Source organism: Pholcus phalangioides, unplaced genomic scaffold, assembly GCF_987345545.1.
Source record: "Pholcus phalangioides strain wild (caught in Gottingen) unplaced genomic scaffold, Ppha-v1.0 ptg000009l_1, whole genome shotgun sequence".
Lineage (NCBI taxonomy): Eukaryota > Metazoa > Arthropoda > Arachnida > Araneae > Pholcidae > Pholcus > Pholcus phalangioides.
In genome coordinates this window covers 31,301,935-31,313,955 of record NW_028301602.1, presented here as the reverse complement: position 1 = coordinate 31,313,955, position 12,021 = coordinate 31,301,935, and positions in this window count along the sequence as shown.

Below are 12,021 nucleotides of genomic sequence, written 5' to 3'. Positions count from 1 at the left end.
TAATTTTGATTTAAATGTAATTGAATTGAACAAAAATAACTTTTAGTGCTGGATAATGATTTTTGATTAGTATTATTTCAGTTTTGTAACTAATTTGCAAAAAAAAAAAAGAATCGAATGAGGCCTTGGTTTTCAATTAAGTTGGGACAATTCAGAAGAAATTTAACTGACAAAAACATTTCATTTTTACTTTTAAGGGGGTTGGTTCACGCAAATTTTGCAAAAACACATTTTCAAATGCCAAGAAATTTCCTAGGTCTAACTGTTCAACTGTTCTTATTCAACCGTGTACTAGAAATGTATTTTTAAAATACTTCAATATAAACTGGTAGTAGGCGTTATATTGCGTATATGCTAATGCTTCCTGCTAAAATACTCTTTTCTCAAAACTAAGTTATTGTTGGATAAGGAACATTTTTTCAAACACCACTCATTCAAATGTCTTGAAACTTCTTGTGTCCCTTAACACTATGGTGTTAGATACTTTAGCACGAGGTTTTTTTTTTTATTAAAGTTAATTAAAGCATTTTTATGGCACAAAATATGGGCGAATTTAAGTAATTTTTGAAAAAGTTGCATGGTTTTAAAGTTAAAATATAAGAAATAAAGAATAACCAACAATTAAAATGCTCACGTTAAATTGTATAAAAATATCTGCAGTGATTCAGAAAAAAAATTGAGCGTCTAAAGTGAATAGAAAATTCTTAAATGTTTCTTAAAGGAAAGGGGATTTTCTTCCATAGGAAACCACGGGAAAAAGATCGTGTACCAAAATCCCTTAAATGATTGTTGAAAAAAGCAATAACACAACGATTTTTTCACAAAATTTTTCATTTATTAAAAAAGAAAAAATTGAATAAATCATTTCTTACATAAGCAATCATTGAGAAAAACCCTGTTTATTTATTATTGATTGCCATTGTTGTGTGGCGTATAAATTTAACGAGTTTGCAAATGTTTTATGTATGTAACTTCTATATTGCCTATAATTATACAGGGTAATTCCATAATCCCACCCTCCCCGTAACATTTTACTGACGAACTGTTGATCCTAAAGGCATACTTCCCATCAGAAAAAGTATCCAAATAACGTATGGATCTCGGATACGTCATTCATTCATTTTGCAAGTGTTGTAAAGTAATCAAAATATAAAATTAACTATTCAAAACAGACACCCTGTCCTCAAGAACCCAATTAGAAAGTTGTCCTTATTTTCCTGAAACGAATGAAAAAAATTCCGCAGTCCCAAGTGCACTATTCGCTGAGATATTTGAATTCAAAAAAGAAGAAAAGTAGGGGGAAAACGGCATAAATGAGGGAAAGAAGTGTTGTCCGTTAGTTTGTGCTGTTCTCTCCCAACCTTTCTTATTTTGAATTCAAATATCTCAGCAAATATTCAATTGGAAATGTGGATTTTTTTTGTTGGCTTGAGGAAAAGAAGGAAAACAACTTTCGAATTGCGTTCTTGAGGACAGGGTGTCAAAAGTTGGTTTCCATATTTTGATTACTTTACAACTCCTTGCAACAAGAATGACGTATCTGAGATTTACACGTTATTTTGATACATTTCCTAATTGGACACTGATTCTCAACAGGTGATTCGTGTGCACTTCCCAGGGGCTACGCTCGAGGAAAGTAAAATAAATCGGTAAGTATGAAAAATCAATAAATAAAAGAGGCCTACGGGACTCAGTCATATAAATTATGTACTGAAAAAGGCTCCGCGATGTAAAAAAAGTTGTGAACCTCCGTTCTAGGATAAACGATTCACCAGTAAAATGTGAGAAGTGAAATCATGGAAATCACCCTGTATATTATTACAGAGAATATCTTATTGTTATTTGGCACGACTATTTGAATTTCTCTCTCTCAGACACAAAAATATCAAACAAATAATATATATATTTCATTAGACAAATTTAATATACAATGTTATTGAACTATAATTGTAATAAATTATTTTTATCTAACGTTACTTAAAAGAGAGCATTGTACAAAAATAACAATTTTAAAGACCATTGCTAAAGAGAAAAAACATTGTTTCAAAACATTGTTTAAGAATCATTCTTTTTGAACTACGTAAGCTTTTGAAAAACACGTTGATCAAGATTATTGTTTAACTCTCTCAGCAGCATTGACGAGATATCTCGCCTCCTTAAGAGTCTTATTTTAGCATTGACAAGCCCAGATATCTTGTAAAGTTGATTTCTCTATGGAACACTTCCCCTATACACTTCGCACCTCTGAAAATCAGAAAAAAGCCTTCTTCATTTAAAAAGATATAGCATTTAAAAAAAAGAAAGTTTAGTGATTTATTCTATATTCCACTGAAAGCGTTAAACACAGTTAGGTAAAATACTAATTTAACTTCATTTTGATCAACAGCTTGAATTTAAATTTCAAGCCAATATAGCGTACATAATGTGAATATCATCACGCTATTTCTATATGTATAGATTATATTCCCACCAGTGAAATCCAGAAAATTTTTGATATTTTTTACATTTAGAAACTGAAGTACAAACAGCAATTGCCAGAATTTTCAAAAATAAGGGGAAATGATGCTGAAAACGTGTAAATGGGTTATTTATTATCAATTTTATTGCACAATAAAAACTCTGATAGGAAATATGACAATATTTATTTTTACAATGCTTTTCTTACGCGTCTTTCTATATTCCAAAAATTCTTATTTTTTAAATCATAAGTTTCACAAAATTAGAATAAAGTACGAAATGACTGCACCTAGAGAATCGAGAATTTATTTCACGCATTTCTATTTATGATATTGATATAAAAAAAAGGAGAATAGTCATATGGATGAGCGAAAATTCAATTTTCAAGTATAGGGTGTCCAATACATTTGTAAATAATTTGAAAACTCATAATAATTGACGGAATTGGAAAATTTGAATGTGGTTAGAAAAAAGTTATTCTTACGGAGGAATTTTTAGTGGCACATAAAAAAAATAATTTAGATCAAATTATTGTCGATAGAGGGCGCTGCACGAAGCATATCACATAGTTATGAACCACAACTTTTCTTCTATCAGTTCTGAGTCTGAAACGTTCGTAAAGGTTCAGCCGGTGTTCCATGGCTGAGGTAAAACAACTTTACCGATAGCGCTTCAGCCACCAATGCCAACATGACAATAAAACCTTATGTAAACGCCCGTGACAGGAAAATCGCACTCGCTTCGTTGTACTCGTTTATTGGTTTTCATAATCTTCCTCGTTTCCGATACGGAGCAAGCAGGAAAATTCAGAAATGAGCTATTGATCGTACACACTGCATTTTATCGGGCTCTGATTTCCAGCAATTTGCTTTGATGCAGTGTCCTCTATCAACAAAAATTTGAACTATTTTTTTCCATACCGAATTTCCATTCGGGACAATTTTTTTTGCAAACCACCGAAACCAATTACTTCAGTTTTTATGAATTTTTAAACCATTTACGAATTTATGGGACACCTTGTAGATATTTCTTAAGTTTTCGATTCTAAATTCATTCCTTAATTCAAACAAAAATCTTAACATATTGTTCCGGATACTTTTCCACAACACTTCGAGATTGCAAAACAAGAAGCGGTTTGACGGACAAACACAGATTTATTTACAGAACAGCAATTTACACGTATTTACAGCCTAATCAGAGAGCTAACAACTTTCTCTCAACGTTTAAATACAACTGACTGCTCATCGAATCTCTCGATTCGAGTCTTTTTTGAGCCTGCCATCTTGTGAGCGCCAGACTATTTATAACTCCGACAGAAACTTCGAGAAATAGAACATTCCACAAAATTCTATTTAACTGTTTCCTAGTCGGCAGCGCCACCGTACGGAGGGGTTGAACCAATGTCTGGAGGGGCGGGACTTTCTGGAATGTTCTCACCAATAGCATCCCTATCCAGTAAACCGAAACCAGCATCAACCGATTTCGATATTTCTGAGCGCCATCTATCGCCTACAGATCGTAACAATATTTATAGATTCGTAATTAAAAACGAATCTAAAATTTTATCTGAATTTCAATGTATTTGGGGGAAGAAAAAAAAACTGATAAAGACGATAAAAAAAAAAAAACATATAGAATTTCAATGTTATCATTGAACGAACTTCGATAATTTGAAACATATTGTTTCAGACGTTTTGTCATAGGTCAAAGAAAGAAGGTCCTCATTACATCTTCCGGTCACGCCAAAAGCCGGTCACGGTCTCATGGTCATCTTTTGACGGCTTTTTTCCCCTTCTCTACCTCGTTTCATGACAGACACTTGTTAGTATTGATAGAGACTTTTACGACTGTGTGTTGTATCAAATGCCGTGTGAATAGATGATCCACCCTCGCTTTGTGTTGACTAATTGCATGTTCAAATGAAATAGAGGCCATATTGACCCAATATCAAATTGTTTGAAGAAGAGCACGAGAGTAAGACGTCAATGGGTTATACAACTATTGAGATTGAGTTGGAAATGTTCAATACTTTTATTTGCATGTTCCATTTGAGACAATATTTGTTATTTATGATGATTTTTTTTATAGGGAAATATTAAAAATTTGAAAAATAAAAAGTGTTGTTTAAAAGTGTTACTTATTAGAGGTTGAGAACGTGACCCAGAAATTAAATTTCTCTTCTTATATGAAAACGGTATTTAATCGATATTTTCAGTATAAGCTTTATCATTATGAAAGCTTTATGAAAGTTCTTTTACAAAACTTGAAAAATGCAATCAATAAATGCATTCGCCATGTTTGGGCGAATGCAAGCAATAGGTTTATTGTTTGTTTTTTTTCAAGTTGTGCAAAAGATCTTTTATCAAACTTTTGTAGTGTAATCCCGGCCTTGGGCCGGCATAACACTGTAGAAGTTTTGTAGAAGCTCTTTTTGGTGAAACTTCAAAAATGCAACTAATAAGCTTATCGGTTGCATTTGTTCGAATGAAACCAATGAGCTTATTTGTTGCATTTTTCAAGTTTATAGTTTTATAGAAGAAATTTTGTAAAGCTTTTACAGAGTAACCCCATCTTGAGAGACCAGTGTTAAACTATGAAAGCTGCATTTGCTCTAATGTAGCCGATAAGCTTATTGGTTGCATTTATCAAGTTTTATCAAAGAGCTTTTACAAAACTTTTATAGTGTAATGCTGACGTAAACCACTAATTGCGAATAGAATTTTTGATTTTTTTTAAACATTACTTCTTATTCATATTTTTTGTTAGTATAAGCATTTTCCGCATGATTATTATATTCACGATTTCTTTTAAAAAACATCGAATATAATATAATCCCTATATAAGTGTTTCTCATCCAGGCTTCCATAGAATCATAAGCATCACCGATTCATCACGAGGGGAACTACTAGAAATAGTAATGAATAACCGCGGTAAAAATTAGTAATAAATAAGTGGTAATATATTCTAAAGATCTTTTCAGAGTAGAAGTTTTCCTAAGGCATAGTATTTCTAAGGACGAAAAAATTACGTTTGCCCTTTATACATTAAATAATCCTTATTAACGTAATATAATCACTAATAGATGCGGAAATAATTATTTTATAACGATGGAATCAGTTCAGCAAAGGGGGTTCAGCAAGCCAGGAATCATCAGCAAAATGGTGATTGTTTCTCATCACGAAGCAAGGCATGTTCTGGAAAATGATAAATCGTATGACCTTATCGTAAATCGAAGGAATATCTGCAGAACGGTGACTCATCGTCGAGAGAGGGGTGATGCGTGAAATGGTGATCGTGTCTCTAATCCCGAGCAAGGGATTCTCTGCAAAATGGTGATTGTTCCTTATCCCCAAAAAAAAAAAAAAAACCAGAATATGCTTCTCATACCAATGGTTATCATTTTGCGCCTAACCCCGCGCCATTTTGAAACAATCTCAGCACGTTTGTAGGGGGTAAAGAGAAAGGTTACAAATTATGTGTCACTGTGGGTTCAGCTGATTCAAAACAAAGGAGAGCTCTAAAATAAGAGTATCACTCTTTTATTTTTCAAATTTCGCGTAGATATTACCTATACCATACCATAGTCGGTATAGTATAGGCACTGCGTATGAAAACCTGCTTCGTTATCAATGAATAGCCATACTGACTGTGACTTAGACCCGTCGGATTTATGAAGTCTGCAGCGTAGTGATGCAGTGTTGATAATGAGTCTTAACTGACGTCCCTATCAACATATACCGAGTGTTTGCGAATACAGTAGAGCATCGATTATCCGAAACAATTGGGGATTGGGGGTGTTCGAATAACTGATTTTTCAGATAACCGATCATTCATGGAAAAAGAATTGTACCAGTATGTTATAGGAACAATATGAAACAAAGAGAAACAGTAATATATTGAACACAAAACGGTAGATATTTTGTATCAAACGTCTTACAAATAACACAGAGAACTGACTGTAGCCTAGTATGACAAGTTCAAAATGGCCATTAAAGTAGGCCTACAGTTTAGGAAAAAAAATCCAAAATTTTCTCTTTTGCTTCACAGCTGAGACTCTTTTTTTTGCCGCTAAACCTCGCAAACTTTTTAAAGACAACAATTGAACAACATCACAATCCATCTTGTTCTAACCACTTCATAGCCGTCTCAAGGCAGTGAATTTTCCGAACGGAAGGCTTTCTCTTAACCGATGTTTCAGTCGATTCGTATTCGGTTAATCGATTTTCTACTCTACAAGGGTTTCCTGTAATTTTCTGTTTTCATGGGTCTTTGTAGACAGAGACGCAGAATCAGGAACGTATCCATAAACATCTTTCGGAGGGGGACAATTGGTATTTTTTGGGGGGGAGGGGGAACCGACATTACAGTAGGCTTAACCATATGATTCCACACATTGTATATACAGTGAAGTGCCAAAAGTCATGGGAAACCTCTTAATATCGCTGCACTTCGCCGGGTAAAAGTAGGTCCCATACGATATTAAGAGGTATCCCATGACTTCAGTGCTGAAGTGCAAGCCACGGGATACCTCATAACATCGTGTGGGACCTCCTTTTACCCGGCGAAGTGCAACAATATTAAGAGGTATCCCATGATTTTTGTTTGAGGTTCACTTCAGTGAAGTGAAATACCGTAAACCTCTCTTTTGCGCACACCGACGGGACAAAAAAATTCGTCCGTAAAAGAGATGGTACTGCGAAACCTAAAACAATTTGACTTTCCCTAGATTAGTGGTTCTCAACCGGTGCTCCGCAGAACCCTTGGGGCTCCTTGTGCACTCTCCAGGGGCTCCACGGCCGCTCGAGGAAAAAAAACAGTAAAATTAAAAAAAAATTATTATAAATATTTTAAATAGTAAAAATAAATCAGTAACTTTGGCGAATAATTAAAAAATGGGCCTACGAGGCTCAGCCATAGAATTTTTTTACTGCAGAGGGTTCCGCGAGTCAAAAAAGCTAGAGAACCGCTGCCCTAAACATATGTTGTATGAAAAGAAACATGGCGAACATTACAAAGCCTTATTAATATTCAGCAAAAAATAGTCGGCAAATTTTCCTTTTTTTGTACGTGTTATTAGCACCACAGGTCCCTAGCATTATCTTGTCTCAATACGCGGAGAATCTTATAAAATATGTTCGAGTCATTATCATTCTTACATTAATTTTATGGAAAACTGTTCCCTGTAGGTGGTCCGTTCCGCGGCAATCTTTAAAAACGTGTTGTTCTAGGTGCAGTTAATCAAAAAAATCGCGCGCCTGTAATAAGCGATACTGACATGGTGTTTCTAGATACAATTTTTCATAAAAAATATATAGGTCAAGTATAAAGAGAAATTTTTCATATAACTGCATCCTCTCATCATCAAGATGATGAATTAGGAGGTGGTTATTTACGTAGTACTTAGACATTGAGATGACCACCACTCATCATTCCTATGCACCGTACCTTTGAAGTTACGCTGTACCCAACCCTCCGAAAGGCAACAGGTATTCTATAATTTGATTGATCAGTGAAAGTGATTCCGGGGCTTTTCCTCCCCGTTTTTATGGCTTGTTTGGATTATTTCCCGTTTTGGGGGCCTCTTAATGATACATTCCCCGATCTTATCGGATATTCATAACCGTACTACTAATCATTCATTTTAATCAACAAGCTTCTTAAAGTGTACCGTTATCGTGATGACTGATCACTTCAATTAGGAATTCCCATGACTGGAAGTTTTCACCTTTTGACAGAATTTTATTGATATAGTCCTTTCAGAGAGCTATGAGGGGCTGCATATCCTTTTCAGTCCACGGGCCAGAAACTGTAACAAAAAGGGTGATCATATGACCCACATTTTACGGGGCATTCCCATTATTTTGACGATCCCGATTTTTTAAATTAAAAGTGCCCCGTATTTTCAATGAAGCTTACTTGAAGTTTTTTGATCTTTATTGAAATGAAAAATGGATTGAATCTGGTTATTTTCATTCATCTCACATATTGTCAAACTTTTCATGCATTGTATTTTGATCCACGGCGATTTACAACAGCGCTTTATTCCGCGCCATGGTGATTGTTCAGTGATTTCGGTGATAAATGACAACCTTCGACAGCATTTTTAGGCGATAATTGGCAATGTGTAGGGATTCTGATTTTCCGTATATTTAATCAAGGAAATATGGTCAGTCTAGGTCAGTATTTTCCAAAGTGGGCAATATCACCCCCCTGGTGGGTGATGGAATGGTCCGGGGGGGGGGCGATAAAAGCTACGAATTTAACATAGGATCCTATGGGTTCACTTGAGTTGGGGGGGGATGAGAGAAAAAAAAGTTTGATGAAGGGGGTGTGATGGAACAAAAAGGTTGGGAAAATATTGTCTAGGTCATAGATCTTCAACCTTTTTCCTAGTCGCGAGCACTGCCTGTACCCCTATCATCGAACGAAGAACACCATTACGGTAGCATTGGAACGTTGGCCAAGTGCTCGCGACCACAAAGTCGGACACGAGAATCGAGCACTCTGTGTGCTTAAGGAAGCATCGTGGTGCTCACGACTAACGGGTTGAAGATGCCTGGTGTAGGTAGGTATACAGGGTAGTAAGGAAAGTCGTAAGGTCACATTTTACTGGCGAACCGTTGATCCTAGAGTCATACTTCCAATTAGAAAAGTCATTAAAATAACGTGTAGACTTTTCAGATACGACATTGATATTGCAAGAAGTTGTATAGTTATTAAAATACAAATACAAAAACTAACTTTTCATACAGAAACCCTGTCCTCAAAATCCCTTTTTTAAAGTTGTTGCTCTATCCCATGGTCTCCCAAACTTTTTGTCCCATCTCGCCCCCTTCTTCACAAATTTTTTTCCTCTCATCGCCCCCTAACTCAAGTAAGCCCATAGGATCCTATGTTAAATAAGTAGGTTCTATCGCCCCTTGGACCATTTCATCGCCCTCCAGGGGGCGATATTGCCCCCTTTGGGAAACACTGCTCTATCTCTTCTGAGGAAAAAAAAATCAGATTTTCAAATTCAAATATCTCAGCAAATATTGTATAAAAAGTTAATTTTTGTATTTTGATAACTATGCAATCCCTTGCAATATGCATGATGTGTCTGAGGTTTTCACGTCATTTTCTAATTGGAAGTATGAATCTAGGATCAACGGTTCCCCAGTAAAATGCGGCCTAGGGACTTTAATTACTACCCTGTATATCGTGCTGTACGCGTATTGATATTTTTCTATCGGGATTCCTGTCGTGGACAGGATGGGGAAACCTTGAGGGCTTCGCGGAGCCGGTTTTGCAACCCCCCTCTACAAAATATGTTACAATCCCGTATATACGGGACGTATGTAAATCCTGAATCAAATTGATGATCAAAGAGATTTTTTTGCTTGTTTTAGAGAAGTAGGTGTGAAAGTTTCCAGAACTTAAAATTGGCACTGGTTAGGAAAAAAAGTGAGCACCACAAAGCCACTCGACTTTACCTATATATCAGAGCCAGCTCAAGAGCATCACGGGTCTTAAAGCAAAGAGATTTTTTCCTAAGCCCACCTGATTCAAAATTACCTACCTACCAATTTGCATATTTAAAAATTCAGATCTCATTATCATGAGGTCCCTTCTGTACTCGAGGCCCTGGGGATACCCATGTGTTAACACGGCACTGTTACATATCACCCTGTATATTTTGCCGCTAGAGGCGTGTACATTTACAATGAACGCATGTTGTTACTCTATGTTTCAAAATGTTGTCGTATTTCATTGGTGTTGCATTCTATCTATCAGAGAGTGTACAATATGATGGCGGGTCTGATGCGACAAAATTAAGATATGACGTTTGGAAACTACAGAGAGAGAACGGCAACCTCCCGTGCTCTCTTAAAGATGTGTAATAAAATAGAAAAGGGAGTCTGCTTTTTCAGTGAGATGACATAATCTCAAGTCATCCCATGATATAGCAGTCGGGGACTCCCGGAGCGAGACATGACATCGGTATCCAAAAATGTGACTGCCACTGACATGAAAAGTAAGAACATCAAATAGGGAAAAAGGTTGAACCGTAGACGCAGAAATAGGGGTGGGGGAGAGGAATACTTTTCCCCCCCTCCTCGTTTAGGGGTCAAGGCCGTCTAGGAATAAATGAGTGTCAAACATAACCGAAAAAAAAAAAATAAAGCATGGAAACAACTAGGTCACGGTTCCTTTCTGTAGCTCTTATCAAGGCGGTAGTCACTGTGGATCCATCCGACTATGCTTTCACCCCCCTCTTTTTTATTACATAAGGAATGCCAGGCACGATTGCGTGATTTCGGAAGATAGCGGACAGGTTAAGGTTGGAGGAAAGTAAGGGCAATATAAATAATTCCAGTTAAGGGAAAGAACTTGGACGTATATAGACAGGGGGTTTCCCGACCTGTGATACGCGTATCCTTGGGGGTACGAGAAGGATCGTCCAGTGGTGAATATTCGGATTGAAAAAAAACAACCAGAAATGGAGGATGAACGAGTAAAGTAATAAATATAAAAGAACGAACTGAGAAATATTTTTTTTTAAACAAATATGACCATAATATAAAAAAGGAGTACGAAAAATTCTTACGCATTTCTAGGACTACGCGTACTTCTTACCCATTGTTAAGACTCTACGAGTACTTCTTACCCATTTTCAAGACTACATGCACTCCTAATGCATTTCTAGGACTATGGTTACCTCCTACGCATTTCAGGAACCACGCGTAGCTCATACGCAGTTTTCTAATACTGCGCGAAGTTCTTATCCATTTCTAAGACTACGGGTACTTTACGCATATGTAGCACCACGCGTGCATCTTACGCATTTTTAGGAATACGAGATCGTCTTGCGCTTTTATGCATTTTCTATTACCACCTGTACCTCTTACCCACTTTTAAGACTATGTGTACTTCTTATGCATTTCTAGGACTATCAGTTCCTCCTACGCATTTCTAAAATTGTGGGTACCTAATACGCATTTCTAAAATTGTAGGTACTTAATACACATTTCTAAAATTGTGGATACCTCCTGTATTGTTTGTTACCTTCGAAACCATCTCACAGATTTAAATCGGCCATAACTTTCTTTTTACTTATTGTATGCACAAGAATAAAACAGTTTTGGATTCTGTGTGAAACATTCTTCCAAATGAACATATAAAACAATTTTCGAAAAAATCGTTATTTGAACGTAATCAGTTGCCTTAATAAAAAGGGGTTATTCAAGTCGTTATATCAGCATCGATGGGGGGGGGTTCAATTTGCTGACTTTTGATGACGGGGGGGGGGGATTTGAATGATGCTTACGTCATCAACCACCCTTTATGAAAATATGAAATATTTTTAATAGCATCTTACTGTGTGCGCCAAAAAAATAACATTCCCCCTATTGATAAGTCCCCTACAGAGCCACTTCAGTGATCTCTAAATGTTTCACGGATCCTTCAAGTGCTCTAAAACTGCGCCGCACGTCACTCAATTGATCTCTAAATGTGCCACGGATCGTTTAAGTGTTCTGGAACTGTATCCGGGTTACTTAAGTGATCTTTGAATGTGAAAGGGAT